The sequence below is a fragment of the Asterias amurensis genome, chromosome 6, assembly GCF_032118995.1.
Source record: "Asterias amurensis chromosome 6, ASM3211899v1".
In the NCBI taxonomy this organism is placed as follows: domain Eukaryota; kingdom Metazoa; phylum Echinodermata; class Asteroidea; order Forcipulatida; family Asteriidae; genus Asterias; species Asterias amurensis.
This window is the reverse complement of record NC_092653.1, coordinates 22,075,302-22,093,894: the sequence shown is the minus strand read 5'-3', so window position 1 is coordinate 22,093,894 and position 18,593 is coordinate 22,075,302. Positions and strand designations below refer to the sequence as shown.

Below are 18,593 nucleotides of genomic sequence, written 5' to 3'. Positions count from 1 at the left end.
TCACAAAGCCCGTCAGATGTAATTCATTTTTATAGAATAGCGGTAAATGGTTTCGCAAAGGACACAACACAAAACAGATTGACTCTTATGATGAAGTCGATGATTGTTTATGATAAAGGAATAATAATTGTGCTCTGGCCATCTTCTTCGTGATAATTGTAGTTTATGATAACGCTATGTCATAGCATTGGGAGCCTGTGACTAATATTTATATTCAATTTCAGTTTGGTGGAGTGAACAGACTAGGGGAAAACAGGAGAAACAAACAAAAACGAAATACACGTTTAAAGAGCAAAATATTAGTAATAGACAAGTAAATAAAACAAATAAATAAATAATAAATACAAAAACAAAACAGCAAACATATACATTGATCGCTTTCGATGCCTCAAAACTCCCATAATATGTTATATATTTACGTATTTGTTCATGAATCACGTAATGAATTTAACACTGACAGTTCATTGATACAACCCAACAAACAAATAAATAAAATTTACAAAAACAGAATTGAACTTTAGATGTATTTCATTTAACTTGCCCTAAAAAAAAATAAACAAAGGGAATTAACATGGGGACTCCCTTTTCATCATCTGTGTGCCCTACTTTCTTGATAAAATACTTTAGAATTTTTTTTTACAAGTTAAAAAATGTCAAAGCTTTCTACTATTGATTGAAAATACCAGTATCCAAAAAATATACATAGGCCTACGTACCAACATATGTTTTTAACAATATTTCACAATTCGTCATTTTTGGCTCAACTGTCAGTCATCGCCAGATTGTCAAAGACATTGTACAAGGTTATAGAACCTCACACTGTATCGCATTGCAAATTAATTCCCCGTTGTCGAAAATTTTTCTGTTTAATGTCGAAATCAGAACACATATTGCCTTTCACTCAGAAATGTAAATGATGACCCCAGTTGTTGAGAAAAGCTCAGTTTTGTGTAATCTAAGAGGTAATAAATTGAAAAAGCGAAGATTTATTTCGAACGAAGAGATCATCGCCATCGATCAATTTTTCGAAAGAGTTTACATTTTTAATTGTCTGTATTTTAAACAAGAAAAGATTTTCGTTTTTGTTTGTTTCTCCGCATGTTTTATTTGTGGCTAAACTAAACGGAATTTAGCATGTTTCTACAGCAAAACAATAAGAACATGAAACTCATTAAATTATAAGTTATATCAAAATATTATCTTATAACCATAGGCCGATAGGCTTTTGTGATTTTGAAAATATACCAACATAATTTATAGCCTTAAATTTTTAGTGATTTGTTATGATTTAGACCTCTCGGTTTTGGTGATTTTTTTTCAAACACATTAATCATCTCTTTGATAACATTAAGATGATCTTACAATGAAAAACAAAACCCCCGTAAATATTGGAGTAGTTAATAATTATGTTCTTAATAAAAGCAATAGTTTGTGAAGTGCACCGTAAAGCTACACTATACAAGCGATTTATAGCAGTTATACTGGATATTTTAATAGACAATTTGTTTCGTGTTTTGGTACATAGTTATTTAGTCGGTAATTTATTACTGTCGAAGGGGGGGGGGCAATGTTATATGCCAAGTAAATTATGTGCAAGTCGGTGACCAGTGATCCACGCTTACATGTTCTGCACCCCCTTTAAGTCTCAAAGTATGTATACATAATAACACCCACACTGATTACTGTCTACACAACGAGTATTGTTAGATGCATATGCAAAACAGTGCACTACTTCTAATGTCACTCGTAACCATTGTCCTATAATTCAAGTTAAATTTGACTTATTTAATTACAGCCATTGAGGTCTCTTAAACACAGAATGCATTAAAGATTTTGCGATTTCGCTTGTAATAACAAAGCAGTATGTATTATTATGCCCTTATAGACGTTTAAGTAAAAATAGCCACGGGGCACTGTCCTTTGAATGCACTAGGCCGTGCTAGTCCAAATAGCACGCGATGATTTCTTGCACAAAAAAATAACTGCCCTTAATTAATGTCAAATTAATTAAAAGCCTTTTAAATACTGCCCCCAGCTGGTGGCCACTCCCTAGGTCGTACGGGCACACGTGTCGGCCTGGCTATCAGTAAAAAAAAAGGTACAAGTAAGGCCACTGTGTGGCTAGTTTAATAATTAACTTCGAAACTAAACCACAATAGACTGCATGTATTTTTACCAATCTAGAAATCCCATTCACTCATTCTGAGTACACGTTTTGACCTCGGCCAAACACAGGCCCAATTAAATAATGTAATTATTTTTATCTTGGGTATCATTTAAAATAAGTTGGTTATATGCCTTGGGCTACACACCGTGTAAGTTTCTGCATGTTTGAACTCATTATGTAACGCAAACTATCTTAATTAAAGACAGTGGACACTATTGGTAATTGCCAAAGACCAGTCTTCTCATAGGCTGTATCTCAACATATGCATAAAATAACAAACCTGTGAAAATGTGAGCTCATTCAGTCGTCGAAGTTGCGAGATAATAATGAAAGAAAAAACACCCTTGTCACACGAAGTTGTGTGCGTTCAGATGCTTGATTTCAAGACCTCAAATTCTAAATCTGAGGTCTCAAAATCAACGTCCTACCTCACCATGCAATGCCTCAAATCCTATATATTTATTTAACTACTTCACCTCTTTTAAACACCTTGCCTGGCATGGTGCATAATTCCCTGCATCCTACAATCTAAACCGTTTTCAGAAAAAGACAAATTCCTACCTTTAGCTCCCATGAGTTATTTTTTATCTTAAATATTTACTTTCTTGAAGCTTGTTACAGAGAGTGGTTTTAAGCCTTGTTCGGTGGGCAAATGAAGTTTTTTTTTGTATTTTTAAATATTAAGAACAATTACCTAAATATGCACTTCTAAAGCAAACTTTTGAAAATGTAATCTGAACAAACGTCGAAGCAATGTTACGGGTATTTTTCTGGGTGGGGCCGGGAAGAGGTGCACACAACCTAACGGATCTGGTTGGTGGGGTCCTTCTATTTTTCTATTATTCCCCTTTCTAAAGTAATTCTCTTGTGGGGTCGAGGTTGAACAAAGAATTAAGTCGTGGGGTCCATGTATGGTTCCATTGTGAAAAATACCCCAGAACGACACTCCCGTAAGCCTAGCCAAGTTAACGTGGAGGTGCTGTTCGTAAAACAAACAACAGGGTATGTTTATCACTCCCACGGATTTTCCACTACCATGACATGCCGATTTAAGACGGCAAGAGGAACCCTCATCCATTTCTTTCACTGTCACTGTTCTACGCCAAGGTTATATTATATAATTAGTCTCCGTCAATTCCTACCGAGGATGAGGGCCTATCCCACCCGGTTCAGTTGGCCCACCTGCCCGTTCAAGACTCTTCAGAGACCCGTCTATCCTCGGCAGTGGTACCGTCAAAAATGAACTCAAGGACCCGCTTTAGAAGAAAATGACGCCAACATAGAGTCCACGTTCCTCAATTCTTCCAAATTAAAAACTGGAAGTTTATCAGTCAAAATGTGCTCTTTAAATGTAATCAAAAATGGGGTTCTCCAAACGAATACTCTAGTTTTCCATTGTAAGAATAAGATTTGGTTTTCTTGTTTGGGCTGGGGAAAATGAAAGTTGATTAATAATCAAATTTGTTCTTAGAATCATTCTGATGCTTCTCACCAAATACTCTACTTTCTGTTGTTAGAATGATTGAGTTTTTTCTTCTTGTGTATTTGTGTGGGCTTGAAAGATGAAAGGTGATTCATCAAATTCGTTCAATGAATCATTTTTCAAGAATAAAGCGGTCCGGGTGGATTTCACAAAGAGTTAGACTAGACTTTAATTTGGGACTAGCCTTAAGTTTATAATATATACTATAGAACTAGACCTTAGTAATTCAAAGGATTTGGGTACTTGGTGTAACACAAAACACAATGTCCACAGTTTTACATCAAACTTACACAGTTTGAAGATAATGATAGTAGAAAGCGTACCTTAAAGTATAAGTTGCTAAGGTGCTGTAGTTTTTGAGAAGTGATTGTAACAATGTCATGAAAATACGTTTTTACATGCTAAAATAATTTTCGTCTCATGATCACCGAGACGAAAATTATTTTCATGACACTGTTTTACTCATTTCTCAAAAACTACAACACCCCAGCAAGTAATATTTTCAGGGAAGTTTTCTACCATCATTATCCTCAAACTGTGTAAGTTGAGTGTAAATCTGTAATAGTGTAAAACTACATAGACCCTTCAGGCGAACCCTGATCCCACAAAGTATGAGAAGTTTGCGCTTCGTGTTTTGAAGGAATAGATACGAGTTATCCCTTTCATGTGAGGAGATAGCTTTTCCACGACATTCGGCAAAAGTGTAGAAGAACATACCAAGTATACTCGAGAACAAAAGCCGTCCACACAGTGTAGGTTCTTCAAACACTATGTGGACTTACACACGTCCACACAGTATTTTCACCAATATTTGACAATAGTATATTCAAGTGCTCACAATGAGTGTCTGCCGAGTGTGTGCAAGACAGAGCTGGCAAACTTAACCTTTTGTTGGAGCTATCAAAAAATTATGCTTGGTAGAGCGCCGGCACGGTAATCCGGAGGTCGTTGGTTCGAATCCCACTCTAGTCAATTCTTTGTTCAACCCCAAAAATCAGTTCAAAATTTACCCAGTCAGTTTCCCTTGTGGTTTATATATCTGAAACTAAAAAGGCGCATCCCCTTTAGGTGATCCCCTGTCTGCCGCTTCCCAGGTGTACCGTAATTTGGGTGTGATCCCTGGCTACACGGCAGTTAACGGTTGTATGGCTTCTGACTGGCACCCCGAACAAAGGTATTGACAAAATAGAGTCACCGCGAGCATACCGCTAGATCGCTCAGTTGATAGAGCGCCGGCACGTTAATCCGGAGGTCGTTGGTTCGACACCTATCTCTAGTCAATTCTTTGTTCAACCCCAAAAATCATTTCAAAATTTACCCAGTCAGTTTCCCTTGTGGTTTATATTGGTAAAATTATGCCAGTTTAGATTTTAAGATCGAAACGAGATTATGGTCTTTGGTTGAAGGGAAAGTACACCATTACACAACACAACTATACAAATAATATACAATATAATCATAACATTCGAGCGTACCAATATTTCCCAAAACGAGCTGAGTATCCACAACGTCGAAAGAACAACGGCGCTTTTCAGGCCCAACAATCCTCCATTAGGCGATGAATTTACGCGAGCTTAGACCTATACTATTAATACTATAGTTACCTCCCAAATATCGCTGATTTTAAAGTTAAAGGGAAGGCTCACGTTTGGTAATTGTCAAAGACCAGTCTGCTCACTTGGTGGTATCCCAAGATAAGCATAAAATAACAAGCCTGTGAAAATTTGGGCTAAATTGGTCATCGAAGTTGCGAGAAAATGATGAGAGAAAAAACACCCTTGTTGGACGAGTTTGTGTGTTTTCAGAGAGGGAATAAAAGACTTCTAGCTAGAATATTTTAGTGAGAAATTACCTCCTTCTCAAAATCTATGCTACTTCAGAGAGAGCCGTTTCTCACCATGTTTTATACTAACAACAGCTCTACAATGCTCGTTACCAACGTCAGTTTTTAAGTTAATATTTGAACCTTTAAGAAAGATTCACCATTCACCAAATATGTCTATAAATGCAATTCACCCCATAACACGTAGGTTGTATTTGTTTTTGATATAGACAAAATTATCATAAACGAAAGTAATTATTCAAAAGTTATAAACGTAAACAAATATGTCACTTGGCGGATTCTTCATATGGCAAAATCAATAAGTGGGGTCTTACTAATTAATTGTGTGATTTAATGGTCTGGCTGCATGGAGAGAACATTGCTCATGAACAAAGTCATAAAACCGTGTAATCTAGTGCTTTGTTTGCGTTCTTGAGGGAGGAGGGGGCGTTTATGTAATGACGTCAACACGCCGCCATCTTAAAGTTAATACGATGACGAAACAATAGAAAACTTGTACGTGCGGCGCAGAGCGTGAGCCAATAAGCGTGTCTTTCTTTTTCAGAGCCAACAATTCTCCCTTCTTTGATCTTTAGACAAGGGCGCCCTGTACAAATGACGTCATGAGAGGGTCAGACACCTTTCCCACCCTTCTTGGAGTGTGTACTGACACTATTGACACGTTTTTTTAGTGGATGGTTGCGTGATCTGATGCATAACTGCACATGACGTCATTGACCGCCATCTTAGATGACGAACAAGGGAAACGTGCACGCTAAGCGCTGCGCATGACTCTCGGTCAATGATAGCCTTTCACACGTGCCCGTTTCATGAACGATGGCGGCCAGTGCGATGGGTTTATATACGCGGCAAGTGCGTTTTATTTTGTGCACAAATCTATGGCGTCTGCCAATTGACAGGGTCCTTACGTTTCACGAATCAGTTCAATTTATATTTACAAGTGTTTTAAAATAAAAAGTTCGATTGGCTGCAATTTTTCCCGCTTTTCTGGATCCCTTCCCTTATCCTTTGCTCAGCTTTTATCTATAAATGGATATGTATTTGTTTGTACTTGTTTATGCCTCTGGCGGTTTGGATCGAAAGCTACGGCGTTCTAACCTACTCATTTTTAATGCATTCATAATTATACACAAATTCGTGTCAGGATTAAGACATCACGAGTTTATAAGAATACAACTGTCAAGTTCAACCCAGAAATATATTGTGCCTGCTTGTAACACGAATGCGTATTGTATTTAAAATCACTACACAATGCAAACACAAACGAATGCGTATTGTGTTTAAAATCACTACACATTGCACACACAAACGACGTGGCTTTCAGTTCACTTCATAAGTACATATCACATTTCAATAAAAGGACTCGCAAAGTATACGTCAAATGCATTTTCCAGACAATATAATGTATAATTTCTCGCGTGACGTTGATCATTATGCTGTAGAGTAACTATCGATGTCATAAATACATATAAGATTTCAGTTCGATGACTTATGTGTAACAGACAGTGCAATGATAATGTTTTGTTCTGATTTGTATAAACTTAGTGCATTATATACAATGAGGTGTTCAAACTGACTCAATAGGTGTCACACATAGACACCCAGGAGATAATAACAATTAACATTATTATGGATTATTATGGCGTTAAATTAGAGCCATTGGACACTTTCGGTAAACAGTTTGTCCAAAGGCCCACACTTCGTGTACCACAACTTATATATAAAATAACAAACCTGTGAAAGTTTAAGCTCAATTGGTCATCGGAGTCGGGAGAAAATAACGGGAAAACCCACCCTTGTTTCCACACGTTTCGCCGTGTCATGACGTGTGTTTACTATAATCCGTAATTTCCGATGTCGAGAATTGATAATTGTTTAAATGTTTTCTCAAAAAGTAAAGCATTTCATGGAACAATATTTCAAGAGAAGTCTTTTACCATTACCTTCTGTAAACCCTGAAGTTATTTGTAAACTTTTTTTTTTTCCTGTTCCGAAAGTGTATAATGGCTTTAACACAAATGAACGTGTGCTGGTAGAAATTATGGTTATTTTTAATACCTACGATGTAAATATTGATTTTGTTGTATCCACATTGTGACACTTTGATGTTTCTCCTACACAGTACACACGAGCGACCTATTTGCGACCCTTATTTTCTGGGCGGGCACAGTCGAATTGACTATGCCCTGGGCATGACGTCATATTGATAAAAAAGGGGGCACAGCTATTTCCATGACTCCATTTTTAACCAATCAGATTAGAGGAGAATATATATGAGGTATGTAACATTCACTACACATTTCACTTATAGATTTTTGATCTCCAAAACACTATCCTACCTTAAGATTATTCTGATTAATGTTTTTACCATTTCCGGATTATTTCACTGTGGGAGCACCACACCAAATAATAGGATTGCACTTTCATGACTTCAAAGACCAAGAAAGGTCTAGGCATTATGGCAGATGGCGGAAATACACGTACTGTCGAAAGGGACTGGGTAAGGTCTGAACTAGCGTATCATATCATATCATTAAATTAATTTAATACACCAGGGAATATTGGTGTGTTTTGGACTCATTTCGATGAGGAGTTTTTGAAAAAGACATGTTCTTGAATTTGCGAACTAACACGGTCGGCCACGGTCGGCCATTTATGGGAGTCAAATATTTGACTCCCATAAATGGATGACCGCGTTAGTCGACGAGGTAAAAGGATAACCACGCAATTTTGAGTGATACTTGTGTGGATTATTATATTCCACTTTTAAAATATCTTTCTAATCATATGCATTTTATAACAAACGGTTACAACGCTTTTTAAAGACCAACTCGACCGATCCAAGGCAACGTGTTTCTTTAAGATTTGAACTAGCATACCACGTAAAGCACTCTTCTTAACCATACTTATATAAGAAGGATTTGTTGTGATATAAAAAATTAATCATATCAATATCATTAAGTTAATTTAATACACCAGAGAATATTGGTGTGTTTTGGACTTATTTCGATGAGGAGTTTTTCAAAAAGATACGTGTTTGTTTGAAAAGTCAAAAATTTGACTTCCATAAATGGCCGACCGTGTTAGTCGACGAGGTAAAAGGAAAACCACGCAATTTCGAGTAATACTTTTGTGGATCATTATATTCTACTTTTAAAATGTCTTTCTAATCATATTCTTTTTATAAGAAACGGTTACAAACGCTTTTCAAAGACCAACTCGATCGATCCAAGACAACGTGTTCCTAAGAGCGGCTTATCAAACTTTGCCTGTAGATCAAAATTGTATTATTCAACACACAAAAACAATATCCTACAATGTGGTAGCTTATGTGGCAAAGGCATACCGTTTGTGACGTTTCCCCATTACAGTTTGACCAACGTGCACATCTCAAAGATACATGACAAATATAGAGGGGTTCAACATAGCGTGAATGGCCGAATGAGTACGAACATAATTCAGACACGAAACATTTCTATTTTGTTTTGTCAATTTGCCTTCAACGAAATGTATTACCATTGTTCAATGAGGTACGTTTCAACTGCTTGCACGTTACTCTGCACACTTTATCAACAAACAAAATGGCCACCGAAGTTTATTATAAACCATAATTTGTTTGATTGTTCTTCTTTCAAATGAAATGGCTTTTGAAAGTGAACAAGCCATTCGTTAAAAAAGAGACAGAATCCAAAGGTTTTGTTGAGAGCACGATGATCAAATTATTGTGTGTGGCATTTTGCCAATTGTTGTATTGGGATCAAAAGCAGAAACGTAAAATCATGTTAGTATTTACTGGTTATTAAGAAAGGTTATGAATTGTCCAACGAAATTGTAACATTTTGGCTCACGAACGAACCCACGCACAAAGACCAACAACACACCACAGCAAAGGCAACAAGACAAAACAAAAATCAACGTGATATTTAGTAGAATGTTATAAACTTAACCCATTTAAAAAAAAGCTATAGGTCAACGAGGTTACGGAAAAAAGTTTGTATACCAAGCTTTAAAGGCAGTGGACATTATTGGTAATTACTCAAAACAATTATTAGCATAAACCCTTACTTGGTAATGAGTAATGTGGAGAGGTTGATAGTATAAAACATTGTGAGACACGGCTCCCTCTGTAGTTTTCGAGAAAGAAGTAATTTTCCATGAATTTGATTTCGAGACCTCAGAATTAGATTTTGAGGTCTCGAGATCAAGCATCTGAAAGCACACAACTTCGTGTGACAAGGGTGTTTTTTCTTTCATTATTATCTAGCAACTTCGACAACCAATTGAGCTCAAATTTTCACAGGTTTGGTATTTTATGCATATGTTGGGATGCACCAAGTGAGAAGACTGGTCTTTGACAATTACTTATAGTGTCCGATGTCTTTAAGTGACGCTCAGTTATTTCTCCAAATGGGAAAGGAGCATTTTTAATATAATTTAATTTATCACAAGTTATCAATCAATACAACATACGACAAACCTCCCATCAAAATTTCCCCACGGTTTGGTGAAATCTAGGGGAAAATGTAGTGTTTTCCTAGTGCCCGGGCGTGATTCGAACCGGGGTCCTTCCTAGAGGTGGAAGACGAGCAAAGACACCACTATTATCATGTTTCTGCACGACTTTTACAAAAGCAAACTCGACCAAAGATCAATCCCGTTTCCACAAAATTATGGGGGGATTTGTCCTAGAAATATATATAGGCTTATACTACATGACGAATGACATGGCTTCCCAAACAAAATGAACTGTAGCCCTATGGGGATTGTAACATCACTAGGCCCCGGGCAGCTCAAGATAGCTTATATATGTTTTACGTGAGTCTATGGATTATACATTGACATGCATGCCTTTTAATACTGATGAGCGTGTATAAACAAGGAGTTTTTAGGAGTCAGTGTCTCTGTGGGACAAGAACGTACGTGTGGCGTAATTTTCTCTCAAACTTATCCACTTCCTCCCCACCCCGTTGTGTACGTTTAGGAGAATTTCTTTAATACAACTCCAGAGAATTGAAGTGGAGGGAGTTTAAGTACAATTATCATACACAGGCGATATTGCAAACCATGAACAATCCAGTTAAAGGCAGTAGACACTATTGGTGATTACTCAAAATAATTATTAGCATAACACCTTTCTTGGTGATGAGTAATGGGGAGAGGTTGATGGTATAAAACATTGTGAGAAACGGCTCCCTCTGAAGTGCCATAGTTTTCGAGAAAGAAGTAATTTTCCACGAATTTGATTTCGAGACCTCAGATTTAGAACTTGAGGTCTCGAAATCAACCATCTAACCGCACACAACTTCGTGTGACTAGGGTATTTTTTCTTTCATTATTATCTCGCAAGTTCGATGACCGATTGAGCTCAAATTTTCACAGGTTTGTTATTTTATGCATATGTAGAGATACACCAACTGTGAGGGCTAGTCGTTGACAATTGCCGATAGTGTCCACTGCCTTTAAGTACAATTATCATACACAGGCGATATTGCAAACCATGAACAATCAAGTTAAATGACGATAATCAACTGAAATGGTTCACCCAATTTGTAAGTGCTTTGAGTTATATTGGTACACTCATCATTTGTGACAGGGAATCAGAATGATTGAAGGGCTAATCTAAGACCTAAAAGGTCCAGATTTGCACTAAACGTTTCAACAAATTGGGTTTGATTTCACCAAACTCTTCCTAACTAAGACTAATCTTAGGACTTAGGACGAGTCCCAACCCTGCACTGTAGCATGCGGACCTTAAGATTAATCCTAATTTAGGAAGAGTTACTCGTCCTAACTCGAGATAAGACGAGTCCTAACTCTATGAAAAATCGACGGCTGGTTACCAAGATAGTAAATTTGGGGTCAAACAAAGACAAATATTGACTCGAGCGTGACTAGAACCTAGGACCCCCATATTAACGTATCGTCACCCCATCAACTAAGTAACCAACACAGCAAAGGTAAAGGGTGACTTGAACCTACGACCGCTGGAGTAACGTTCCATCTCCCCACCAACTAAACAAACAACATACAAAAATTGACTAGAATGGGACTGGAACCTACAACCTCCGTATTAACGTTCCGTCTCCTAACCAACTAAGCAAAAATCATACGAAAAATTACTACAGTGTGACTTGAACCAACGACCATCTGTATTAACGCGCCATGCCTCATCAACTGAGCTACCAACATACACAAAATGACTATGTGGACACTATTGGTAGTTGACAAAGACCAGTCTTCTCACTTGCCCCGTCAACTGAGCTACCAACATACAACAAAAGGCTAGAGCGTGACATGAACCTACGAAGGAGAGCAATATGTTCTGCTTTGCAAACTATATAAATTAAGCGCCATATCTAGTTTATGAGTTATGCTTTGGCAAAAACCATATAAATAAATAAATAAGTAAATAAGTAAATAAATAAATAAATAGTAAATCGTTTCATACATGTGTCTGTGTTTCTTATTTGTATACATTATACCTTTATTTAATTTTGAAAGCAATTTTTCTGTTTTGCAAACTTTATAAATTACTATAGACGCCAATTCTAGGTTATAAATTACGCTTTAAAGTATATTTACACTTCCATTATATATGTTGACATTTATTAATGAGTACGCCTGTTGCTTTCTTTGATCGATACAAAAAATGTTGTTTTAAAAATAGTCTTTAATAAAAAGCTTCAAATTCGTAATGAATTGTATTGTCTCCAGTAAGTCGGCAACCTTGCGACATTTCCGCGCCATTAACGATCCGAGTAATCTGTTCAAAGCCTCGCTAATTACGTTTCATAATTTGGTTTAAAGGCACTGGACACTATTGGTAATTACTCGAAATATTTATTAGCATAAAACCTTACTTGGCAACAAGCAATGGATAGCTGTTGATAGTATAAAACATTGTGAGAAACGGCTCCCTCTGAAATAACGTAGTTTTGAGGGAAAAAAAGAATTTCTCACTCAAATAATAAAATACTTCAGCTGAAGCCTTTTATTGTGCATCTGAAAGCACACAAACCTGTGGAACACGGGTGTTTTTTCTTTCATTATTCTCTTGCAACTTCGATGCCCAATCGAGTCCAAATTATGACAGATCACTTGCCTTTTTATGCATATGTTTGGATACACAAAGTGAGAATATTGGGCCCAATTTCATAGAGCTGCTTAGCACAAAAATTTGCTTAGCATGAAATTACTTCCAGTGGTATAAACAGGATTACCAACCAAATTTCCATTTGTTGCATATTGCTTGTTACAGGTATTCTGCTGTTGTTTGCTTATCCTGAAAACCACGTGGCAATTTGGTTGGTAATCCTGTTTTTATCAAGGCAGAAAAAAACATGCTATGCAATTTTTTGTGCTTAGCAGCTCTATGAAATTGGGCCCTGGTCTTTGACAAATTACCAACTGTCATGACTGTGTCCAGTGCTAGTATTGAGAGTAATGTATTCACAGGTTTGTTATTTGATGCATATGTTTGAGATACACCAAGTGAGAATACTGGTCTTTGACAATTACCAAATGTGTCCAGTGCCTTTAACTAAAGGCATACAGTCCCTTAATACGGTAGCTTTTTTGTTTTGCCTACCAACATTTCTCTATGGCATTCCTCAGTTTTTTTGTTTTTTTTAATTAGATATTTTGTCTGATGCAAAGATCTATGCCAAGGCTGCATGCGAACGCAACATGGCAAAACATGATATGACCACATTGAGAGATGGCTACAGGCTGCAGTTTGCAGAGTTACCAGTTGGTATAATGAAGTTTACTTGGTTTGTTTGGCTAAAGAAATCTTCAAGGGAAATTATATATCCGCGTTTTCGGAACAGTTTGTTTTAATCCTATATAAATATACACTTTAAGGCACAGGACACTAATGGTTATTACTCAATTAGCATAAAACCTTACTTGGTAATGAGCATTGGGGAGCTGTAATTGGATGGTATAAAACTTGTGAGAAACGGATCCCTCTGACGTGACGTAGTTCTCGAGAAAGAAGCAATTTTCCACGAATTTGATTTCGAGACCTCGGATTAAGAATTTGAGGTCTCGAAATCAAGCATCTGAAACCACACAACTTCGTGTGACCATGGTGCGACAAGGGTGTTTTTTCTTTCATTAAAATCTCGCAACTTCGACGACCGATTGAGCTAAATTTTCCACAGGTTTGTTATTTTGTGCATGTATGTTGAGATATACCAACTGTGAAGACTAGTCTTTGACAATTACCAATAGTGTCCTGTGTCTTTAATCCTATATAAATATAAACTTAATGGCACATACCACTATTGGTAATTACTCAAAATAATTATTAACATCTAAAACCTTACTTGGTAATGAGCAATGGGGAGACCTTAGAATTGGATTTTGAGGTCTCGAAATCAAGCATCTAAATGCACACAACTTCGTGTGACAAGGGTTTTTTCTTTTCATATCTCGCAACTTCGACGACCAATTGAGTTCAAATTTTCACATGCTTGTTATTTTGTGCATAATGTTGAGAAACACAAAGTGAGAAGACTGGTCTTTGACAATTACCAATGGTGTCCAGTGTCTTTAATATTCGTCCCCTGTATTAATTTCTTTTTGGTAACACAACGCACGTCTATATATATGAGAATTTCCTAGCATGTTCGAGGTCCATGTAAATAAACGAGACATAGTTCAGTGTATAGTTCTGTACTTTTGAGCTAGTCAAACACATTCAAATCCTACTTACGTGCCCTAGCAAGCTTATTACTGGTTTTTTCACAGCATGTACTCTTGACTCGGGCCCATACTGCATAATACAATAGCCTAATGTAGATGCAGAGGAATGAAGTCGCAAAAAATGCTCCATTTGTATTACTTTCTCGCAAATCATGAAATTGTTTCGTGTACAGATTTTGATGAAATGATTGCACACTTTATGGAGTAGAGAAGGTTCGAGGGCCAAGATGACAAAATTGCAACCGAGGTGGTGCCTTACTGTATAAGGTTTTAAATAATACACTTATTTTACATATTATTAAAGATATCAATATATACCACAAGGGAAACTGACTGGGTAAATTTTGAAAAGAGTGGGATTTGAATCAACGACCTCCCGATTATTGTGCCGGCGCTCTACCAACTGAGCTATCTAGCCCTATATTGCGGTGTCCCTATTTTGTCAATATTGCCATACAGTCGTTAACTGCCGTGTAGCCAGGGATCACACCCAAATTACGATACAACCTTGGGAGCGGCAGCCAGGGGATCACCTTAAGGGGATGCGACTTTTTGTTCCAGATATAAATTTGTGAAAGAAACACATTTAACCATTTGTACAGAAACACAACAGTACGGTGGTACAAAAACTGCTTCTTCGTCCACGCCTACACGACAAATGTTCACAGTCAACTTAACTATCAGAAAACGCTATTTTTCATTTAAAATTTGGCATTTGTTTGCAAAGATCAAGAAGTAAGAGATCAACAGGGTGCTGCCTAAAGTTTTTAAATGTCAACGATACGGAGTATACCAAATACTAACTACTCACAGGTAATCTATATAGCCAACATTTAACGACATTATTGTTCACAGCCAACATTTTCCTGACAGAAAATGTCAAACTTGACATTAATTGCAATAGTTTCAATATATATAGGTAAACAGGTTGCTGCTTAAAGTTTTAACTTTGAAAGCACGAAATATACCAGGGTTACACAAGTTTTGCTCACTGATCATTAGACCACAACGACAATGTTGTTTCCAACCAACATTAAATTGACGCAAAATGTCTCACATATTTTGATTGATAGCACCTTGTTTTTTGTTTTTAATTTACACATTTGGAGACATAAAGTAGGCCTATAACAGGCGAAATTCAACGGCCTCACGCGTAATTGTTGTAATACTTGATCGTTTAAAACATGTCATGTCATGTGATGTATATTTTTACATTTTATTCCATATTTCTAATGAAACAGTCAATCAAAAAGTGGGGGGGGGGATCTGATATGCTGTGTCCCCCCCCCCCCCCCCCGTCCCTCGCCGCCTCTTGTCTCTTTACAAACTTGACATTTTGTGTACAATAGTATAGAGGTCCTGCAAAAAGTTTGATTTTTGAAAACTCGGAAGATAAACAGGGTTGCACAAGTTTTGCTTATGGATAACTAACAGCCCACCTTTTACCACATTGTTTCACACAAACAACTTCTCATTACAAACTTGACATTTTTGTTTGCAAAAATATTGAAATAGAGGTTAACACGGTGCTGCATTTCAACGTGTTCAATGTCGAGTGCTCTAAAGACACCAGGGGTTGCACAAAGTTATGACGCAGCAATCTTTTCGGAGATTTCATGCACAGAAGTATTTCCCACCACCTCAGGGCCATACACAAGGCAATTAACAGCAACCAGTTCCAGACAATTTCCAAGAAGAAAACCCATTTATATTATTGAATGTTAACATAAACTTGTAGGGAAGTGTACTATTACTCATGTGCTACCAAAATGGTTCTGTATGCACAGTTGGTTGCCTCCAAGTTGCCGTGTGGGACAGGACCCTAACATTGCAAACTACGGGCTTATAAAAAACTCTTTAAAAAGAGTTGTGTGGGTTAAGATTTTATTCATTTAAGCACACAGAATTAATTGATGCAGTTAACAGCAACCAAAAGTACTATTATCATTGAAAGCAAACAGGATTGTGAAGGAGAAAAATGTGCACATACCTTTATTCAAGTTCACCTCACAGAAACAACTGCATCAATGGCGTTCAATTGGATATGGCATCCAGCATGACAGATCAAAACAAAAGATGGCCGCGTGTGGAGGCTGGAGACAGTAATAGTCAATATATACAGGTACTGTTTGTTCCTTTTAGAACATACCTCTTCCGGAGGCTTTTGTTCAATGTATAACACCAGCCATTCAATTCAAGGAATGTTGCGTCCAAACTTTAACCACAATGCAACTATTTTGGTTTACGCTATAAGCGTACCAGGTGTGCCAAGTCAATGGAAGTTGTGCAGCGCTGGTATTAAAGTCAAGATGGTTCTCGCTGAATCAATGTAGAATAACACTGGTTTCACGTCCAGTCTTCAAGTCCAAAAGTAAGAACTTACTCTGTCAGTGACCGTGACAGAAATGAAACTAGATGCCTGACAAACCTCGAACACTACGGCGGTCTAGAGAAGTGATGTACCGTTACTGGCTCGCTGTTCCCGGTCGCTGTCGGTGTGCGTCAAATCGATGAGGAATGGACGTATTAATTGTTAACGGTATATCAACCATGGGACACAAGGTGATTGACGCTATCCACCATGGGTTAGAAGATGGGAGGTTGAATGGGGGGCGGGGCAGGGGTTGGATCTTGGCGGAATTAAGAGGGGTGTTCTTCGAACTCTGACATGATTAATTTAAAAATCGATTTATTTCTCGACAAAGATATGGTTACTTGTAGAAATACGACGAATGGTGATTGGTACTAAATAATTACATGATTAAAAATAAATTATTTTACTAAAATGATTGTCGTAAAACAAAAAGGGGGAAAAGCTTGGTAATTATGGAGTAGGCCCCAACTATCTTTATATCGGTATAATTATGCTGTACATTTTGAAGGAAAGAAACATTTCTTCGTTTGTTTCAGGGAGGTTTATCTTTTGAGAAACTGTCAAGACACCAATTCAGAACCTTTCATTAGCAATATAGGGGGCGGGGGGCCTAGACATTCATCTTGCAACGGCACAGCCCGAATTTTGTTTGAACCCAAATATGGGAAGCCACCAATGAAAAGCAAACACAACCCAAGTTTGTAAAAAGGTTGAACAAAATAGCGTTAAATTTGTTGGAAACACAGTAGCAAATAATGGGATGTTTTTGTTGTCATTGAAAGTTTGCAGAAATGTTGAGCTTGGTCATAATATAATTATCGAACACGATTTTGAATGCTATACTCACATTTGGCCGTTGTAAATCTAGTCTAATAATTGATGAACCCTCCTCAATTTACTTTCTTTATAGCTCAACATCAAAATTAATTAACAGAACCGAATAATTTGTAATGTTTAATTCGGTCAAAGTTTATGACCATCAGGGCCCGATTTCAAAGAGCTGTTTAAGCACAACAAGAAGCTAAGCGTAGATGTTTCAAATCATGCTTACCACAATAAAGCAACCAGCCAAACTACCATGTCATTAATCACAATTTGTGACTGGTGTATCTTGCTCATTTCTGCTTATCAGAAAATTCTTAAGCAATATTTTCAGCTTAAGCAGCACTATGAAATTTGGCCCGGTGAGATAATGCCTAATAATATCAAACTTCTATTATTGACACCGTTAATTCTATAGCATAGTTTTCCCTCACACCATTTAATCGACAAAACCAAAGAAAATTGACCACATCGCTGAAATTTTCTTCGAGATGAAACAGCCGTCGGGTATGTCTTCCCCCAACGGTTTGGCTGTTCTGTCCATGATTTGACAAAAGGACGCGGTGTCGCATTACAATTAGCGGGAAGACTGAAGAGCTTTAAAATGTAAAGACCCTCCAAAAACATGACTGGCAAACTGATTGTTTCTAGTCTGTTCTTTAGATGAAGTGTCTGCTGGCAGGTAGAGGAGTCTGTGCTTAGACCATGTCATAATGTTTACAATAGGAGCGTCTTTAATGTGAAGACACTGGGCAGCCAATATTGTGCGTGTTTATAATATTAAACCAAGAGGTATGAGAATATTGCACGTACGTCCACTGCTAATGTCTCGTTGCAGTTACTTAATTTTCCCCCAGAAGTTTGTACTGACTTGATACAAATCCCATTGGTCATAGTCATACAGAATGTAACACATCATTGATTGTGGGTATGGTATAACTTCATTTATCTTGCACTGAAAACTACATACAAGAACCATGTAAACTCACCAATATAAGTGATATTTTTTTAGGGATGTGGAACAAAAAGGCTTACGGTTTTTACCAGGGTTTGATGTGCACGTTCACATTACGGGAAAGCTCCCTTAAAGAAAGAGGTCGGCATAATACATCCTTTTCCTCTTTACCAACTCACACCTGTTATCTCCATGTGATTACATTGGACCCTAATCTTGTAATCGGATCAAGAACAAACA

At 37.3% G+C, this 18,593-nt stretch overlaps 1 protein-coding gene across 2 annotated transcripts in view; it reads right to left on the bottom strand.

Annotated features, from left to right (window-relative positions):
* LOC139937966 (nitric oxide synthase-like protein) overlaps positions 1-16,682 on the bottom strand; it is a 145,347-nt gene extending 128,665 nt beyond the window's left edge. For both annotated transcript variants that reach the window (XM_071933279.1, XM_071933280.1), the window contains exon 1: positions 16,193-16,682. The gene's annotated coding sequence lies outside the window, so the exon portion shown is untranslated. The remainder of the gene's footprint in view (positions 1-16,192) is intronic.
* Between the last annotated feature and the right edge of the window lie 1,911 nt (positions 16,683-18,593).